The 19,045-nt window shown below is 31.8% G+C and overlaps 1 pseudogene; it reads left to right on the top strand.

The window, feature by feature from the left end:
- Positions 1-9,023: 9,023 nt before the first annotated feature.
- LOC117921883 lies at positions 9,024-18,433 on the top strand (annotated as a pseudogene).
- Positions 18,434-19,045: the final 612 nt, after the last annotated feature.

The following is a 19,045-nucleotide window of genomic DNA, read 5'->3' as shown; positions in this document are numbered from 1 at the left end:
AATGTCAAACATAGTTACCTAATCATTTTCAGTTGCAATTGTAGGAATAATAGCATATTCCTCTTCAAAGACAAAGCTCCTGAGTCCAATACTCCCACCATATTCAACATCCTAAATGAATTTAGCACTGCCCATCTCAAAAAAGCATTTGCTCGAGGGATCATAAAACTTAAAACCCCTTGATCTTTATGAGTACCCAACAAAGTAGCAATTTACTGTTCTTGAGTCCAGTTTTCTTTCAGTAGGCCTATATGGCCTTGCCTCAGTTGGACAACCCCAAACATGAAGATGCCTAATACTAAGCTTCTTTCCAGTTTATAGCTCATATAGGGTTTTAGCTACTGCTTTGCTTGGAACTCGCTTAAGGATATAAACTGTAGTTTTTATGGTTTTTCCCCAAAGTGATTATGGCAAAGAAGAATGATTTATCATACTTCTTACCATATCCTTTAGGGTTCGGTTTCGTCTCTCAAATACACCATTTTGACTTGGAGTCCCTGGCATGGTGTACTGAGGAACAATGCCACATTCTTGTAAGTATCTCGCAAAAGGTCCTAGACGTTGTTCACCCTATCCATCATATATACCATAATACTCACCACCATGGTCAAATTTAATGGCTTTAATTTTCCTTCCAAGTTGATTTTCAACTTCAGCTTTATAAGATTTGAAAACGTCCAATGATTGAGACTTCTCATGAATCAAATATAGGTACCCATAACGAGAATAATCGTCTATGAAAGTAATAAAATATTGTTGACCATTCCAAGAAGCCATAGGGATGGACCACAAATATCAGTATAAATTAATTCCAAGACACCTGAACTCTTGTTGGCACCAATTTTTCGGACGTTTGTTTGTTTTTCCTTAAAGCATTCAATACATACTTTCAAATCTGAAAAGTTAAGGGAATCAAGAATTCCTTCTGACACGAGTCTTTGAATCCTTTGTTTAGAAATATGTCCTAAATGCTTGTGCCACAACATGGAAGAATTCTCATAAGTTAACTTACACTTTGTATCACAATTACTTGCATGCAAGGATTCATAAATATGTGACATTAATATCCAATTTATATAGATTATCAACCAAAGAACCTGTACCAATCATATTTGAAGATTGAAAAAGACTCATTTTTCCATTTCTAAATGAACAAGAGTAGCCAGATTTTTCCAAACGAGAAACAGGTACCAAATTCTGTCTAAATGACGGTACATAAAAAGTTTCATATAAATCCAAAAAACAACCAAATTATAATTGCAATCTAAATAAACCAATCGCCTTAACATGAGCTTCATTGTCATTTCCTATATAGATGAATCTTTTAGCATCAATTAGCACTTGACTCCTTAGACAACCATGCATTGTCACACTTATGTGAGTAGTTGCACTTGTATATATCCACCAAGTGTGATTTGGTATTAAAGCTAAGTTAAATTTAAAACAAACTAAGTTGAGAAGTTTACCTTTTTTGACAAGCCATTTTGCATACTTAAGATAATCCTTCTTCATATGTCCACCTTTCTTGCAAAGGAAAGAAGTGATGACCTTATCCTATTTCTGTTGCACCTTAGGCTATGAGGTTCCACTATCTGCAACTCCATTTCCTTTACTTCTACTGTTCCTTTTTCTTTTCCTGTTGGTAGTATTGTCATTAGAGGTAGCATCTAAGTGAGCACTTTTATCTTTTCTTGTTTCAATCTTTCTTCCTCTTGCACACATTGAGCAATGAGCTCATTAAGAGTCCATTTTTCCTTTTAAGTATTATAACTTATCTTAAAAGGACTAAATTGTCAGGGAGAGAGATCAAGGCCAAGTGCACAAGGATGTCATTAGACAACTCCAACTTGAGTGCCCTCAGTCGAGTAACAAGATTAGACATTTCCATAATGTACTCTCTTATGTTCCCTTTGCCTTTGTACCGCATTGAAAGAAAACTAGATAAAATGGTGCTTGTTTCGACCTTTTCAAATCCAACGAATCGGTCTGCTATTTGGCTTAGGAAACTCTTAGCATTTTCCTCACTACAACAAAAATAAGTTATGGTGTCACTATTTATGGTGTCACTTTTAAAATAATGACACCATATGACTTAAAATTCATAAAGGTGACACATCATATAAAAAATTTTAATTAGGATAGATGATATTAATTTTAAGTTTAGTGTTAGTTTTAAAAAAGTGACACCATATAAAATAAAAATTTTAAAATATTATAACTAAATGGGCCCACTTTGAGAATAATGATAGAATATAAAAAAAAAAAAAAAAAAAAAAACTCATTGTTTCCACATTCCCACAATCCAAAAAAATCTCATTCCATAACCCATAACCATAACTTTCTTCTACCTCTCTTCTCACACCCATAGTTCACACACAACTGCTCTTCTCTACTTCGTGGACTCTCAGGTAACCCAAAATCTCTTAGATCTATCATTTTCTTTTTTTTTTATTAATGCCAAAATCTTTATTAGCACAACTGATTTACATTCATTGATTTGGTAATATTTGTAATGTAGATTGTGTAAATAGTGTTTTTTTTATTGAGTTGCAGGAAAGTAAAAATTAGGTTTAACATTCCACCATATCTTTTGTTTCATTGTTAAATCCATAAATCCCAAAATGAATGAAAATAAGATAAATGAATGATTTTTTAATATCTTTTATACTCAAAATGAGGGATAAATATTTTACAATATGAAATTTTCTTTTGATCTTACAAGACATTTCTTTTGATGAGATTTTCTGTTTGTTTTCTAGGAATATTATAGTATATTGTGATGAGGATATGCATCGGTGATATTTGAAAAATAATTTTTTAGAAAATTATTCTCAATATTGTCATCTCCCACAAAATGAAAAATGAAATAGTTTCCATATCATGTTAGAGTTGGTTTAGAATGTTGGAATTAACAATGAGAAATTAATTTTATTTTCTATTTATTAATGTAAATGAATTGTTTTTTAAAATTTAAATAGGAATGAAAATTTTTATAATTATAAAAATGATCAAATCTCATATTTTGATTTTTTTTTTAATTCTTTTACATGGTATTATGGTTAATATCTCATCTTGTTCTATTCATTTTTTTTTTTTAATTCTTAAAATATGTTTTTTGTTTTTTATTTTTACCTTCTTTTCTTATTGTTTTTATATGCGTTCACCAAAATTTAGAGTAATTTGAGATTGATGATGAAATTTCCCTTTCAAGGTTAAATTTTTTTTATAAAATCCTTTTATTACATAAATTTTCCTTCCATAAAACTTTTTTTTTTTTTAAAAAGATATTTTATAATTTTTTTTTTATTTTCTATGAAATTTCCTTTAATTTGTTTATTTTCTAAGAATATTATAATATGTTGTGATGAAGATATTGGTTGGTAATATTTGGAAAATAATTTTTGAGAAAATTATTCTCAATATTGTCATCTCCCTCAAAAGGATTCTAAAAATTTGTTTTATTTTTGTCTTCTTTTCTTATTGTTTTTATATGCATTGACCAAATTTTGGAGTAATTTGAGATTGATGATGAAATTTTCCTTTCAAGGTTAGGAAATTTCTATAAAATCCTTTTATTACAAAAATTTTTCCAATCCCTTCCATAAAACTCTTCATTTTCTTCATTTTTCTTTTTTCTAAAAAAGATATTTGATAATTTATTGATCTAAAGAATATCAAAAGTAAAATTTAAAATATTGAATATCTTTTCCTTTGATGTTTTTAATCTTTTATTATTTTTATTTGAACATATTTTTCATATCCAGATTTTTTATTAATTATTTTAATTAGAAAAATAAATATTAATTGGTGTTATGACTGAAAAATTAATAATTTTTATGAAAGTTTCTTTAATTCTTTCTCATACAAATTTTTCTCTTAACATTTTTTAATAGTGAATTAGGTTTTTTGTCTTATATACACAATCTTCAAGCTTGTTATAATATCATGTCCTCTCATATTAGTAGTTGAAAACATTTTTATATTTTGTTACTAAAATTTTATTTTATATAATTGAGATGAAATTTAATGGACATTGTTATTTCACAAAATGAACATTAAAAAAAATATTGAAATTAAAAAAAAATCCTTCCAAGAAATAAAAAAAATATATAAAAAGAATTAAATGTTAAAAATGATTTTTAAAAGCACAATGAATTATAAAAAAAAATAAATTAAAAAAGTGCATATTTTAAGTGGAAGATTACTATTTTCTAAAATTTTAGATTTATTTTTTGATTTTCTAGTTTTGCTTTATTTTTTATTTTCTTGAATTGTTTTTATTTGAGTTCAAATGTGATTGCTTTGTTATGAGATTCATTAAAGAGATAATTACTGATTCTACAATTATTGTATTAAAGGTTTTACTCATTTAATGAATTGTACTTAGTTTCATACTTCCAATTATTATGATATTAATGTTATTCTCATTTGATTTCAGTTTTATGATATAAAAAAAAAACATATTCTCGGGTAGAATTTGATGAAATTAGAGGAGAATTAACTTCTTTTGTGTTATAACTAATCATGAATCATATTGATAAATCATGATCATGCATGGTGAGTCCCTTAGTTGTTATATGAATTTTCCATTGGTATTGTATAACATTACTTATTCTTTACAAACTATTTTTATATCAAAATGGGAAAAAGAAAAAAGAAAACATTAGTACTTAGATTTGTTTATTTTTTATAACATCAATTAATTTTTATTTTCAATAAAACTCTAAAACTCATTAAACTATGAAATGCAGGTATACACTCTTGGGAAGACATTATGAAGAATAAAAAGAAAGAAGAAAGAAACAACAACATTTTGGGTTTTTAGATGTGACTCGCCATACATTATAGGACATCAATGTTACTTTATTTGGTATTGAGGATTTTGGGTTTTTGGATGAAACTCTTGTGTTATTTTATGATTAGCCGGTTTTATGCATATGAAATGCAGGTATACATGAATGTTGGAATGCTTAACATTTCTAAATCATATTTTAATATGTATTCACTTTTCTTTTTTAGTTTCGGTGGGTTTGATGTACTATCATTTTGTAAACATTTGATATACAAATATCACTGGATGATGTAATGTATTATAGGTTAATCCATAAGCATTACGAAAATATAAGTTAAATGTGATATGATTATTATATTTATGGACAAAATATACACAAGTTGATCTTATTTGTTAATAAGCATTACAAAAACCAATAGGCTAATTAATAAAAAACAATCATATCTTCCATAATCATTTACAATGATGTGACACCATAACTCAAAGGTGATGCATTTAACGTGACACCATAACTAAAAGGTGATGCATTTAGTATGACACTTTATATATCTCATGCAACTCTATATCAAATTAAGTATAACTAAAAATATATGGTGTCGCTTCTGAATATGTCACCATTTATCTGCTTTGGTGTCGCTTCCAAATACGTCACCAATTGGTACCCTCTATGGTGTCAGTGGATAAGGTGACGCTATGTTGTAGCGACACCCTATGTTTATAGTGACTCATTATAAATGTCACCATATCTCTTTTTTCTTGTAGTGCCTCCTCAGACATTGCAACCCTAATGGTATCTGGAATAGAGTGCTTCATGATCATAAGACTCATGTAGTTAGAATGCTCTCACTTTTCAAAGTTAGCTATTTCTTCTATAATACTATCATTAGTAAGGGTAGGAGGTAGTTCAATCCGAATCGTATAGTCCAGATCTATACACCTAAGTAAAATAGTAATAAGTTCTTTCCTTTTTTCGAAGTTAGTGCCATTAAGCATTGAAATGTTGTTTATGTTGGCAGATATAACAGAAACATTAACTGTATGCATAATAAAATAATAAGCTCACAATAAACAATAATGTCATTTACTTTAAGCATGTAAGAATTAACTACATGTATACATATGACATAAAAGCAATAAGATGGGCTCTTATAATTTGCCTAACACAACATTGATATTTAGTCTTTAGACAAAAATAACAATTTGTAAATAGTACTATTATAAAAAAAGTAGTTAATAAATACTGATAACAAATCCTGCCAACAATATGTCTATCTTTGGATCAACTTATTTCATGCATGGACATCACCAAAATATCACTTATTTACTACCACAAATGTCTAAAATCTAGCAAAAAATAACTTTCCTTTGGGCCGATTATTTTATGTATAGATTTAGATATTATTCATAGAATTCCATAATAAAATTCACATAGTTCAAGATAAATAAATTTACATAATAGAGGTCACTTTGGTGACATAATTTTTATTCAATTTATATTGAAATATTGGATTTTAAACATGCAAAGTTTTTATTTTTTATTTTGGTCAACGGTCAAAGTCAATAGTCAAATAGGTCAGTCAAATGTCCACTAAGTCAGTCAAATGGGCCAGTCAAAGGTCTGATTGGATTGGTTAAACGGGTCAGTTAAAGGTCTAACTTGGTTGGTTAAACGGGTCAGTCAAAGGTCTAACCCTACCCAACACTTAACCCAACTTAAATGGACTTGGGTCCAACAATCCAAATGATCCAATATAATGACTTAGGCCCAATGTACAAATGACTTTATTAAAAGACTCGGACCCAATGTCCAAATGACCCTATTAAAAGACTTAGGTCCAATGTCTAAATGACCCTATTAAAAGACTTAGGTCCAATGTCCAAATGACCTTATAGATTAAAAGACTTAAGCCCAATGTTCAGGTGACCTTTAAAAAGTAACAAGATAATGACAAAAAAAAAGGTCATTATCACCCAACCACTTCATCTTTATCCCCAAAATTCTAAAAAAAGACACTTATATTTTATCTCGAAAAATATGCAAACAATCCGAGAGAAAATATATTTTGATAAAACTATTGATAATTATTGAAAAAATAATTTATAAAATTATTTAAAACAAAAAATTTGAAGAATCTGGATTAAAGAAAATTTTCCTTACAACCAAACACACAAAAAATGGTGGATGAATGAATGGAAATTAGATTAAAAAAAAAAAAACCTTCATCCACTATGAAACATCTTTAATTAAAATCTAATAGATTTAACAAGAGTGGCTCTAATACCACTTGTTGGAGAATCACAAATCATACAAAATGATTATAGAATTTGATTATCTAAACAATATACACATTAAAATCTCATGTTAAATCTATAGGATAATAATAATATCGGAAGACATACCTGAATTCATTGAGATTATGTACTTGGGTATTGTCTTCCACGTCTGAAACGAGTATTGCAACCTTGAAATCACTCACTAATGGGATGTGAATAATTAGCAATTTTTCTATCTCCTCTCTTTTAGAATGGAGACCATAACCCTATTTATACCCCTTACCCCTTATTATTTTTATTTTATTTATTGGCCCACCATTAATAAATAAAATAAAATTGGTCTCTACACATTACAAAGCACATATAGTTCATATATATAGAGATGTTTTAAAGGCTCATCATTAACTTAATTGGTCTCATTTAATTAGACCCAACTATATAAGGTACCTTAATGTACAATGTGCGAATATGTAGACCCATAATTACCAAAATATCCAACAGGCAATTTTTTCCTGCTATGGCAGTGAGACATTCCATTTCAAGTGGTGGTGAGGTTTCAGTTGTTTGATGTTGTTTGGTAAAACCTTCTTCACTTCTTTTTGAGTTCGGAGGTGATATCTCATGATGTTGTCTGATCTTTCCCTTCCGCCCCTTCCATTCCAGTCACCTGCAATAACAGTGCCATCACACCCTTATGGTTTGACATTCATGAAATACCGTGCTAAAGCTAAGAACCCTATTTATACCCCTTACCCCTTATTATTTTTATTTTATTTATTGGCCCATCATTAATAAATAAAATAAAATTGGTCTCTACACATTACAAAGCTCATACAATTCATATATATAGAGATGCTTTAAAGGCTCATCATTAACTTAATTAATCATATTTAATTAGACCAAAATATAAGATAACTTAATGTACAATGTGTGAATATGTAGACCCATAATTACCAAAATATCCAACAAGTAATTCTTTCCAGCTATGGCAGTGAGACATTCCATTTCAAGTGGTGGTGAGGTTTTAGTTGTTTGATGTTGTTTAGTAAAACCTTCTTCACTTCTTTTTGAGTTCGGAGGTGATATCTTGTGATGCTGTCTGATCTTTCCCTTCCGTCCCTTCCATTCCAGTCACCTGCAATAACAGTGCCATCACACCCTTATGGTTTGATATTCATGAAATACCGTGCTAAAGCTAAGAATGCTGATTCCTTGTCGAGAAGAGTAAAAAAATGAAGACGTTTTTGTTTCGTTTCAAGGAAAGAAGAACCTCCACAAACATTTCTGTGGTGCTTCCAGATTCAGGCTCACTAATTCTACATGAGCTAGATATTCCCCACACTGACAATAGGGTTTCCGAATTCAACAAGGATGGCATGCAACTTGACGCGGATGTACATTGTAAGTACATCTTCAATGTCCATGCTGCCACATGTGGGGCGGTTTTGATGGAGGAGATTGAGCCGATTGGTGAGAAATCCTTTCGTAACTTCCCAAAATGTTTGGGAAGCATCCATGCTGTCTAAATGAACTGAGCACTTTCCCAGAAGTGGTTATGTGACTTGCTAAGCCAGCTGCCTGAGTTGAACCACTGTGATATCAGTGGGGAAGAAACAACAAAGGCTCAATGAAGAAACTGTACTCCGAGAGTTTCAGAAATGGAGGTCATGCACGATGCTGTTCGTAATTCACAATCAGAAAGGCTTCCTATATGGCCAGAACATGGAGATGGCACGACTGAGCTGGACAGATTTCTCCTATAATTATTAAACTGTAAGATGCTTCAATGACTCGATGGGAACAAGAATAGCTTCGCTGATGCTTTACCAAGAGAATGTAGGACTCTCTTGCCAGTTGAAGCTTCTCAAGCTTTCTGAAAGCAAATTTTCTGAAAATATGTCTACAGCTTGGGAAAATCAGTTTACTGCAACAAAAATAAATAGTGATCAATCAGAGCATGGGAAGTATGGTGATTTGGGATCTGTGCGGTCTAGATGAAGATAATGCTCAACAGGTGGACCCTGAACACTCCCGCTACGACCATGGCTTTAATTCGGTTTTCAGAAAAAGCAACAGTAGTCAGCCTAGAGAGGTGGTGCCCATGATGAGCGATGGTGCAGCAGTTTCCTTGTTTGAAGATTTGGGGGGCGTAGAACTTTAGCAAACAAGCTACATACAGAAGAATACAGGATTATGGATTTTGTTGAAGGCGCTTGGGACTGCCACATGTATTCCCACAAATTCTTTGGGATCCCAAGACTCCCATGATAATTTCTTACCTGTCAACCTTAGAGGATACTTTTTTCATCCATGACTGTCATGACCGAAATTATCTATAAAGGCCCTACTTGTCTTTTTGCTTTGCATGAATTGGGTCACCTTGATGCCTTTTATCTTCAGTAGTGGCTGGAATTCTTCCTTCTTCAAAGGCCCTCGCATATGTTCTTAATGGTCTCGGTGCCATTTGTCTCAAAGGCTTAAAGGAAGTGGAGGAAGCTTCAGCATTGCGATTCCTTGTGAACAACGAATGAGACTCTTGCTCCTTTGGCTAATGTTGTGGAAAAGCTTTTTCTGTAGTTTCATTAAGAAGTACTGGTGTTGACATAATTATTGAAATTGTTGATAGAATTGCTTCAACAGGGGATTATAATGAGGGGGACATCAGGAAGATTTAATGGGACTGCTGCAATGAAAATGGATTCTGAAGACAAAGAAATGATGGCCATCGCTGTCCGGTTGGTTCAATAAATTCAGCTGCCGTGGACATCAGTGATGAGTGATTCCTCCAACTTTGCATCTTTCATGTGTTGGCTCTAGTTCACAGAATAATGGAAAATTCATAAACTTGCCAATTGTTTGTGGAAAAATCAGGGATTGAAGCTCTAGTACTGAAGCTTCTACTATGGCCTAATATTGCCCAGTCTCCTGATGGAATGTCTTTGGTTTTACACAGCATCATGGTCTTCAATATGCTTTATTCAGCACCATTCAGCTTCACTGACATGTACCTTCTGTTCCTCTCTTAGGGATCATTTGAGGAAAACTTTGGCTAATTTTAGTGTTGCTTCGGACTCCTTGTTGGATCCTAGGAATTACTCCTTCACCTTTCCTTGTTGAACTCCTTCTATTTCTTGCTGCCTCCAAAGACAATCATTGGATAATTACACTGCTTACAGAATTTGGAAATGATAACAAACTTGTTTTGGATGTGTACAGCATGAAATCCTACTGCAGATTCTCTTTAAAAATGCCAAGATGACAAAGTTATTGATCTCATTGATGGCATTTCTGCTGGATAGGCCAAATTCCTATAATCCTGTTTTGATGAATTGCTTGTATGGACATGGACGGAAAGGATGGAACTGATCATTCGCGGGTTTATAGTCTCCTAGCGAGCTATGGGGAATTAACGGACCATCTGGATACTGCATAATATATTAAGCAAAATGCCGGAACTGAGGCTGCATTAGCAAAAAGAGAGTCCAAGATTATCTAAGTGAGGGTTTAAGCAGATTGAATTGATGTTTGGCTCGAGTATTAAAAAAGGAGATCAGTTGAGGAATGCTGTTATTGAATTGGAGAAATAGGAGATTGGTGGAGCAGAGGATGAAATAGCAAATGGCACTCTTCTTCAAGAGTTCAAATTATCTTTTGCTGAGAGAGGTTCTAAAACTGTTAAGGTGGCTCTCTATATTTGATTGAATATGAGATTCATAGGAATGCTATATGAGCAACCAGAAAATGGGTAGAAAACCGCATACACACAGCTTTTGATCAAGTTGCTGAAATTGTGTGATTGAAGACATTTACAAGCACCAGGTCAGGGAATGGACAAGTATTCATGGGTTTGGAGAGTGTCGGTCTCAAAATGTGCATGTAATCTGAGTCCCAGCCGCTTCAAATTATTTCCAGATTCCGCGTATAGCTCCTCATTTTCCTCATGTTGGAATTTGAGCATTTCCTACGTTGAAGCATAATCACCCGGTCTCTGTTTTGATTTTAAAATTTTCTAAATCTTAATGGGAGAATCATGTAAATATGTTGTATTATGAAATAAAAGAAGAAAATAGAACCCACAAATGGCTAATTCAAGGAAAGTACAGTTTAACCCAAAAAAAATCCCCCTTTCATGCACCGTAACATTGCCCTTTAGCCAATTAAAGGTGGGCTGCCAAGACAAGCTGACAAGTACACTTGATTGGACCCACGTATGTAGCTGTCATATCACTCATCACCACTTCACCCTCTACATCAACATGCATGTCATTGGAGATATGAACATAGTTTTTACCTAAAAGTAACAATGTTAATAACTAAAAGTATCACTGTAAATAGAAGGATGTACTAGCTTATTTATCATTCATCACTATTTCAGCTTATATCAAATATGTCACTAAAGATAGTAACATTGTTTTTACCTAAAAATAACAATGTTAGTAACTAAAAGTACCATTGTAGTTAGCAAGATGTACTAACTTATTAAGTTTTTTATTGTCATTGCTATGACTTTGACAAAGATTGTTAAATAATATGCAAAAAAAAAAAAAACATAATGTACTTTCTAAAGACATTATTTATTAAAATAACAACAATTTTAATGGTTTAAATTTTTAATTAAACAAAAATGTATTTTTTTATTACATATTTAATAAAAAAAAACATCAGTTTTTCTTTTTCTTTTTCTTTTCTAAATGTAATATGACAAGAATTGTGAATTTATATTAAAAAATTTAATGCAAACACTTTTAAATGTCCCAAATTCCTAATTAGTACAAATCTCATTCTGTAAAGAATATTATATAGAATATCTCCTAAATTGATATGTTATTATAATATTAGATTTCATTATAAAATAAGGAACGTTATTAGAAATATCTATATAAATATTCTAGGTCATGAGAGGAAAAAGTTATTAGATGGAAATAGGTTCGTAAAGACTATACAAGGTGGATAGAGAAGTGAGAAAGAATGGGAGACACCCAATGGAGCGAAAGGCCTTGTGGTTTAGAGCGTAGATACAAAGAGTGAGGAAACATGCATAATATGTTTCGAGAACCCAATAGTTGTATCTTGTTTTTGTTGTCTGTAATTTTCTCCATGGCACAATGGAATGATTCTCTCTCATTTATGGATGTAGGCATGGTTAGTTGAACCATATTAAAACCTTGTGTACCTTTGTGTGGATTGTTTTTATCTTTGTGTTTTTTAATTAACATTGTTTGTATTAAAACTTTTGCTAGCACAACAAACTAGTATCAAAACTCGAGTTTGATATTTAGAAGAACAAAAGAGAATAGAATACACAAGATGATGATAAAATGAATTTTAGTCAACATTATCTTTTAGGTGGACAACATTTTTTTACTTGCTCAATGTAATTATAAGATTTTTGTTTGTGAAAAATGAGATGGTTGTTGACTTATGTTAATTGCTTTATATATCAACTTACATGTTGGGATTCTAAATTTCTTATGTTCATAAAAATTTTATCTCTTTTTTTTTTCTTTTTTCTTTTTTCCTTTCTCTCTGGGTCATTGACAAGGGTATAAAAGAAATTAAATGAGCTAAAATTAAAGTTAAAACCAAAATAGCTACTTTAATACTTTTAGCTTTGGAGCCAATGAATAGCTAGTCAAGAAAACATAAATAATATGAAACAAAATACTATATATAGAGTATCATACTTAGGTTGATTCTAGTTCATGAATTATATTATGAAATCAGCTTTAACTTTACCTTAACATATGCGCACTTTTGTTTTAATTTTATTTAATCCCTTGAGGACATATTTCTTGTGCTTCAATCTTCTAATGTTCAATAATAATTATTGATACTATTTTAATGAAACGAGGTATCAATGTCAACATTAGCAAATTATGTTAGGTTATCTTTTAAAATATAAACATAGATTTTCTATTGCAAAGGAATTCACTAATTAAATTCTTTTGAAACATTCCTTGAGTCTATGTTTGGTTCTTAAAAAGTATTAAGGAAAGAGAAAAAAAATGTTAAATAAAATGATTTTCTCATATTCGGTATCACTATGGAAAATATAATTAAAATTAATTAAAAAAATTTTGCATTTTAAAATTATTTAATTTTTATATAATCAAAGAAAAATAAGATAAATGAATTTGAAGAAATATATAGGTTTTGTTTGATTTTCAAAAAATATTAAGGAAAGAAAATAAAATATTAAGAAAAATAATTTTTTCATGTTTGGTTTTACTATCGAAAATAAGAAAAAAAAAGTTAAATATAATTAAAATTAATAAGAAACTTATATATATATATATATATAATTAAATCATTTAATCTTTATAAAGAAGAGTTAAATAAGTAAAATGAGTTTGAAGTAAGATATAAAAATAATTTATTAACTTGAAATTTATTTTTTATTTTCGTTTCTTCTATTTTTCGTTTTTTTTTTTTTTTCTATTACATTTTCTATCAATCTTTTTAGGAACCAAACATAACCATAAAAATAATTTATAAACTTTAAATTTATTTTTTTATTTTAATTCTTTCCTTCCGTTTTAATTTCTTTTCTATTTTTTTTTCCTTCACATTTTCTCTCAATTTTTTTTTTTTGGGGACCAAACATAGCATAAAAGTATACTATGAAGATATATAGTGAAATTAAAAATAGAACTTGAAATAATGTTCAAGAATAACACAAGTCCTCGTGGAAATAACGTATGGGGCATGGAAAATTTTCTTATGCCCATAAATTTTCTACCTTCCCGTATGGGGCACGTAGGAAAACTCTACTGGATCTAGTCCTCAGTCAAGCAACTTGATCTTCTTGGTGGGGACGACAATTCATTAATTGGATAGCAACTAAATCCTCTTCCACGCAAAATTGGTGTAATGATAGCTAGAGAGGTATAGTAGGCCAACAACTAAGACGTATAACTGCACTTAATTTACTGCTAACATTCTACTAGATCTAGTCCTAGACGAATTACTTATCGAACTATTTTAGTGCTAAAATATAATTATTCAAGTGGAGCTCTTGGCGAGTTATGTTTAGTACTAATACTTAATATGTAATAAAGTTGTATAATATATATATTATATATATATATGAAAGAAAAACTCAACACAAATTTACGAAATTTTGTAATTTATTAAATGGTTTGATATATATATATATACTTAATTTTTTCTAATTTTATTATTATTATTATTATTATTATTACTTGCTCCGAGAATTTCTTTACCTTCTTTTTGTCAGGCAAATTTATTCAGTCACTAGAAATTCTTTCTATACCCCTCAATGTTTTAGTTCAGCTGAAATTGATGTTTAAGTCAAGAAAAGCATCTCGAGTCATTTTCCGTGGAGTAAGAGTTAAGGAGTTTTGACAAATAATATGAAACAAAGACTAAGAAAATTAAGGGATAGCTGGAGCCCCTTTTATTAATGCTCACATGGTTGGATCTTTCAGTTATCTTCTTTGTATCGCTTCTTTAACCGGGTAAGTTGTACTTCTGGATTATACTTCTGTTTAATGCTCTACAGTGCTTCTATTTATTACTGCCTTTTTGTAAGCTTATTACATTGAGAATCATTGTTAAATCTGTTATTTAAATGTGTCAGAAGATTTAATATTTTACTTCATATGAAGAAAACAGTACTTATGTATGAGAATTAGTTTTTTTTTTTAATCTGTTTGCAGCTTCAGAATTGAATATCAAATGGAGAGAGTTTTGGTTCTTGGTTTCATTTTGGCCACCCTTTGTCTAATAACCACAGAATTTGCTTGTAATGGCGATGTCCATTCGGGAAATTGCTTAGAATCCGATCGAGAAGCTCTTGTTGACTTCAAAAATGGTCTCAAATGCTCTGAGAATCGGTTTTTATCATGGAAAGGTAGCAACTGTTGTCACTGGGAGGGAATTAATTGCAAAAATAGCACAGGAGTTGTGATTTCAATAGATCTTCATAACTCTTATGATAGTTTTAGTGATTATCAGAATTGGAGTTCTATGAAATTGAGTGGAGAGATTAGACCTTCATTGAAGAAACTCAAGTTCTTGAGGTATTTAGATTTGAGTGGAAACTCATTTAATGACATCTCAATTCCTCAATTCTTTGGATCGTTAAAAAATTTACAATATCTAAACCTATCAAATTCTGGGTTTAGTGGTGCAATTCCTCCAAATTTGGGAAACCTCTCTAACTTGCAGTCTCTTGATCTTTCTTCCGAATTTTCTTACTTATGGTCTGATAATCTTGACTGGATGGCTGGTTTTGTTTCCTTGAAGAATCTTAACATGAACCATGCCAACCTTTCAATGGTGGGGCCTCATTGGGCTGGGGTGTTAACTAAGCTTCCAATTTTAACTGAGCTGCATCTTCTTGGGTGTAACCTCTCTGGTTCAATTTCATCCCTAGGTTCTTCCAATTTTAGTTCACTTGCTATTCTATCTATCAGTCAGAACGCCTTCAATTCGAAGTTTCCTGAATGGCTTGTGAATGTCAGCAGCCTTGTATCCATAGACATAAGCAACTGTGAGTTATGGGGGAGGGTTCCGCTGGATCTCAGTGAGCTACCTAATTTGCAGTACTTGGATCTCTCTGGTAATAAAAATCTGGAAGGCAGTTGCGCCAGTTGTTGAAGGGAAGCTGGAGAAGGATAGAGGTGCTCATTTTGGCTTCAAATAACTTACATGGTAAATTCCCTCTCTTGCCTACAAAAATTTATATTAACTCATCATTTTGGTATCAGATGAATAATGTTGAGGGCACCATAAAAAGGAATTTGTTTATATACATAAATTAAATGTCTATTGAAACATCTTTACTGCATATCCAAACAAAGGAAAAATCAGTTACTTTTTTTCCCTTTTGTTTCATTAGTGCTTTATATCGGATTGTGAAGCCTAAGTCAATTTTGTTGCATTTAGCTCGGGATATTGGAGGTTGAACTCTCTGCTGACTTGTAGGGGTTGAAGGAGGTAGTGTCTATGGAGAAATTCTTTTTTATGTGGTGAATAATGAGTTTGTCTTTATTATATATTTAGCCTATTGATATTTTAGGGTTTTGTTTTTAGAGAATGCGATTGCAATTGAGCGGGTTTTTTCAAGAGTTTTACCATTATGACCCTTCACATTCCTTTTGATTAGTGGTTCTTTTTTCTTTATTTTCTACTCGTGTATGTGTAATTTGATTAATACTTTACAAGAAGTACAAATTTGCATCTTCTCTTTAATTCAGTTGTCTATGAATTTAGTTTCTTATTATTTAGTATCATTATTGTTACTATTAGCTAATTAAGCTATTGCTTAATGTGTTTTTTAACTTATACAGGTACAATTCCAAGCTCTGTCGGAATTCTTTGCAACTTAAAATATTTGAACTTGGGGTCTAATAACTTGACAGGAGGTCTACCAACATTCCTTGAGGTGCCTGAAAATTGCAGTTCTGAAAGTCCTTTACCCAATCTCACCTATTTAAGTTTGTCAAGCAATCAGTTAACTGGAAAACTCCCGGAATGGTTGGGTGAGCTTGAAGAGCTTGTGGAACTCAGAATGGATGATAACAATCTTCAAGGTCGCATCCCTGCTTCTTTAGGGACATTGCAACACTTGACCGAAATGTGGCTTGGAACCAACAGACTGAAAGGGACTCTTCCAGACAGTTTTGGACAGCTTTCTGAATTGGTTTACCTGGATGTTTCCTTCAACAATTTGATTGGAATTCTCTCTGAAGAAAATTTTCCAAGCTAATAAGCTGAAATATTTATTATTGTCCTCCAATTCTTTTACTTTGAATGTCAGTTCCCATTGGGTTCCTCCATTCCAAATCCACTTTCTTGAGATGGGTTCATGTCATTTAGGTCCTTCATTTCCACCTTGGCTCAAGTCACAAAAGGAAATTGAGTATCTTGTTCTCTCAAATGCTAGCATTTCAAGTTCCGTACCAAACTGGTTTTGGAATATTTCTTCTAACATAGGGTGGGTAAATCTGTCTCTCAATCATTTACAAGGTCAGTTACCAAATCCACTGAATCTTGGCCCCTTTGCGTCTATTGATTTCAGTTCCAACCTCTTTCAAGGACCCATTCCTCTTCCAAACCGTGGGGCTTACTCACTAGATCTATCTGACAATAAATTTTCTGGTCCTATCCCACAGCGCATAGGTGAATTCATGCCAGAACTGTGGTTCCTTTCTCTTTCAGATAATGAAATAAAAGGAACCATCCCTGCTTCTGTGGGACATATGTGGAATGTTGAGGTCATTGATCTTTCAAGGAATGGATTGGTAGGAAGCATCCCTTCGACCATAAATAATTGCTCTAACCTGAGGATTCTGACCTTGGGAACAATGGTTTGTCTGGAATGATTCCAGTATCATTGGGTAAATTAAAGCAGCTTCGGTCTCTGCACCTAAACAAGAATAAGCTTTCTGGAGGCTTCCTCCATCTTTCCAACATTTATCAAATCTGGAAACCCTTGATCTCAGTTACAACAAATTATCAGGTAGCATTCCATCATGGATGGGAGCTGCTTTCAGCCATCTTAGAATTCTTAACTTGAGGTCCAATGCATTTTCCGGGGAACTTCCGTCTGACATCTCCAATTTACGTTCACTGCATGTGCTGGATCTTGCAGAAAATCATTTGACTGGAACCATTCCCGCTATTTTGGATGATCTTAAAGCCATGGCTGAAGAGCAAAACAAAAATCAGTATCTATTGTATGGGATGTTAGTCCACTACTATGAAGAAAGCTTGTTTGTGAATGCAAAAGGGCAAGTTCTAGAATATACCAAGACTCTTTCTCTGGTTGTCAGCATAGACCTCTCCCACAATAATTTAAGTGGAGACTTTCCAAAGGAAATAACAAACTTGTTTGGTTTAGTGGTTTTGAACTTGTCGAAAAACCACATTAGCGGGCAGATTCCAGTAAGCATTTGGAGGTTGCATCAATTGTTATCTTTTGATCTGTCAAGTAATAAGCTCTCTGGCACTATCCCTCCAAGTATGTCCTCATTAACATTTTTGAGTTATTTGAATTTATCGAATAATAATTTCTCTGGTCAGATCCCCTTCATGGGACAAATGACAACCTTTATAGCCACGGCCTTCGCTGGAAATCCAAATCTTTGTGGAGCTCCACTTGTTACTAAATGCCAAGATGAAGGTTCAGATAAAGGACAAAGTGATGTTGAGGATGAAACCGACAATAACTTTATTGATCAGTGGTTTTATATGAGTGTTGCGTTGGGATTTGCCCTAGGCAGTTCAGTTCCATTTTTTGTTTTGTTAATGAGAAAATCTTGGTGGGATGCCTACTTCGATTTTGTGGACAAAATTGTCAAACTATATATTGTGGTTGAGAAGAAGAAGAGCAGCCAATGATAAACATCACCCACCCAAGGGGGGTAAATTTCATTAGTAGAACTATGTATGCTTAATGTATTATTGCAAGCTTTGGAAATTAATTCCATCTCATTTGTGTAAGTTGTCTGTTATTGGGGAGAATATTTGATTTTCATTTTATTAGGTAATGACTTTTTGTGGGTTGATAACAATGTTGCATTAACTCAAATATTTGCTTAAGTATTATTTATGAGAAATTAAAAACATGAAGTCTTTTCCGATATTATCTTTTAGGTGGACAACAAATTTTTACTTGGATATTTTTCTTGATGATAAGAAAAGATCATTACCCTCGATGATAAGAAAAAATATCATTACTTTTGATGTAATTATAAGAATTTCATTTATGAAAAAATGTGACGGTTGTTGAATTAGGTTAATTGCAACCTACATGTTGGGATTCCAAAATTCTTAGGTTCATTAAAAAATTTATATATATTTTTTTTCTCTATGGGTCATGTACTACAAGGGCATAGAAATTAAATGAGTCATAGTAAATGGTCATCTAAATATATATTATTTAGATGTATATTTAGATCTACACCAAGTAAAACCTACCATTTTATTTCAAATAAAATAGCCCACCTAAAT

Source organism: Vitis riparia, chromosome 9 (assembly GCF_004353265.1).
Source record: "Vitis riparia cultivar Riparia Gloire de Montpellier isolate 1030 chromosome 9, EGFV_Vit.rip_1.0, whole genome shotgun sequence".
Taxonomy (NCBI): domain Eukaryota; kingdom Viridiplantae; phylum Streptophyta; class Magnoliopsida; order Vitales; family Vitaceae; genus Vitis; species Vitis riparia.
The sequence above is the reverse complement of the archived record's forward strand: the minus strand, read 5'-3'. Positions and strand labels throughout refer to the sequence as shown.